This window comes from Triticum urartu, chromosome 4 (assembly GCF_003073215.2).
Source record: "Triticum urartu cultivar G1812 chromosome 4, Tu2.1, whole genome shotgun sequence".
Classification (NCBI taxonomy): Eukaryota; Viridiplantae; Streptophyta; class Magnoliopsida; order Poales; family Poaceae; genus Triticum; species Triticum urartu.
The window spans coordinates 539,448,080-539,451,030 of NC_053025.1; positions in this window are offsets into that span (position 1 = coordinate 539,448,080).

Genomic DNA, 2,951 nt, shown 5'->3' on the forward strand with positions numbered 1-2,951 from the left:
CGACTGTCTGTCTCTCCCACTTTAGTTGGAGAGGATTTGATGAAAAGGGTCCTTATGAAGGGTAAATATAAGTTGACAAATCACGTTGTGGTTTTAACGTAGGTAAGAAAACATTCTTGCTAGAACCCTCTTGCAGCCACGTAAAACTTGCAACAACAATTAGAGGACGTCTAACTTGTTTTTGCAGCAAGTGTTCTGTGATGTGATATGGCCAAAGTTGTGATGAATGATGAATGATATATATGTGATGTATGAGATCATGTTCTTGTAATAGGAATCACAACTTGCATGTCGATGAGTATGAGAACCGGCAGGAGCCATAGGAGTTGTCTTTATTTTTGTATGACTTGCGTGTCATTGAGAAACGCCATGTAAATTACTTTACTTTATTGCTAAACGTGTTAGCCATAGTAGTAGAAGTAATAGTTGGCGAGCAACTTCATGGAGACACGATGATGGAGATCATGGTGTCATGCCGGTGACAAGATGATCATGGAGCCCCAAGATGGAGATCAAAGGAGCTATATGATATTGGCCATATCATGTCACTATTATATTTGATTGCATGTGATGTTTATCATGTTTTTGCATCTTGTTTACTTAGAACGACGGTAGTAAATAATATGATCCCTCATAATAATTTCAAGAAAGTGTTTCCCCTAACTGTGCACCGTTGCAACAGTTCGTTGTTTCGAAGCACCACGTGATGATCGGGTGTGATAGATTCCAACGTTCACATACAACGGGTGTAAGACAGATTTACACATGCAAACACTTAGGTTGACTTGACGAGCCTAGCATGTACAGACATGGTCTCGGAACACAGAAGACCGAAAGGTCGAGCATGAGTCGCATAGAAGATACGATCAACATGAAGATGTTCACCGATGATGACTAGTCCGTCTCACGTGATGATCGGACACGGCCTAGTTAACTCGGATCATGTTATACTTAGATGACTGGAGGGATGTCTATCTAAGTGGGAGTTCATTGAATAATTTGATTAGATGAACTTAATTATCATGAACTTAGTCTAAATTTTTTACAACATGTATTGTAGATCAAATGTCCAACGTTGTCCTCAACTTCAATGCGTTCCTAGAGAAACCAAGCTGAAAGACGATGGCAGCAACTATACGGACTGGGTCCGGAACCTGAGGATCATCCTCATAGCTGCCAAGAAAGATTATGTCCTACAAGCACCGCTAGGTGAAGCACCTGCTCTCCCTGCAGAACAAGACGTTATGAACGCTTGGCAGACACGTACCGATGATTACTCCCTCGTTCAGTGCGGCATGCTTTACAGCTTAGAGCCGGGGCTCCAAAAGCGTTTTGAGAGACACGGAGCATATGAGATGTTCGAAGAGCTGAAAATGGTTTTTCAAGCTCATGCCCGGGTCGAGAGATATGAAGTCTCCGACAAGTTCTTCAGCTGTAAGATGGAGGAAACAGTTCTGTCAGTGAGCACATACTCACTATGTCTGGGTTACATAACCGCTTGACTCAGCTGGGAGTTAATCTCCCGGATGACGCGGTCATTGACAGAATCAAGTAGACCATACTTGAAGTATTGTGCAATGCTGAAATCAGCAGAGGTAGATAGTCAAAAGGAACATCAAGTGTTGAATGGTGATAAACCACTAATTCAAGAAAGGCAAGGGTAAGAAGAACTTCAAGAAGGACGGCAAGGGAGTTGCCGCGCCCGGTAAGCAAGCTGCCGGAAGAAGCCAAAGAATGGACCCAAGCCCGAGACTGAGTGTTTATTGAAGGGAAGTGGTCACTGGAAGCGGAACTGCCCCAAATACTTAGCGGACAAGAAGGCCGACATCACGAAAGGTATATGTGATATACATGTAATTGATGTGTACCTTACCAGTACTCGTAGCTCCTGGGTATTTGATACGCGTGCTCACATTTGTAACTCAAAGCAGGAGCTGCGGAATAAGCGGAGACTGGCGAAGGACGAGGTGACGATGCGCGTCGGGAATGGTTCCAAGGTCGATGTGATCGCCGTCGGCACGCTACCTCTACATTTACCTACGGGATTAGTTTTAAACCTCAATAATGTTATTTAGTGCCAGCTTTGAGCATGAACATTGTATCAGGATCTCGTTTAATTCGAGATGGCTACTCATTTAAATCCGAGAATAATGGTTGTTCTATTTATATGAGAGATATGTTTTATGGTCATGCTCCGATGGTGAATGGTTTATTCTTAATGAATCTCGAGCGTAATGCTACACATATTCATAGTGTGATACCAAAAGATGTAAGGTTGATAATGATAGTCCCACATACTTGTGGCACTGCCGCCTTGGTCACATAGGTGTCAAACGCATGAAGAAGCTCCATGCAGATGGACTTTTAGAGTCTCTTGATTACGAATCATTTGACACGTGCGAACCATGCCTCATGGGTAAAATGACCAAGACTCCATTCTCAGGAACAATGGAGCGAGCAACCAACTTATTGGAAATCATACATACTGATGTGTGCGGTCCAATGAGTGTTGAGGCTCGCGGTGGCTATCGTTATGTTCTCACCCTCACTGATGACTTGAGTAGATATGGGTATGTCTACTTAATGAAACACAAGTCTGAAGACCTTTGAAAAGTTCAAGGAATTTCAGAGTGAGGTTGAGAATCAACGTGACAGGAAAATCAAGTTCTCACGATCAGATCGTGGAGGAGAATACTTGAGTCACGAATTTGGCACACACTTAAGAAAATGTGGAATAGTTTCACAACTGACGCCGCCTGGAACACCTCAGCGTAATGGTGTGTCCGAACGTCGTAATCGCACTCTATTAGATATGGTGCGATCTATGATGTCTCTTACCGATTTACCGCTATCATTTTGGGGCTATGCTTTAGAGACTGCCGCATTCACTTTAAATAGGGCTCCGTTGAAATCCGTTGAGACGACACCGTATGAATTATGGTTTGGGAAGA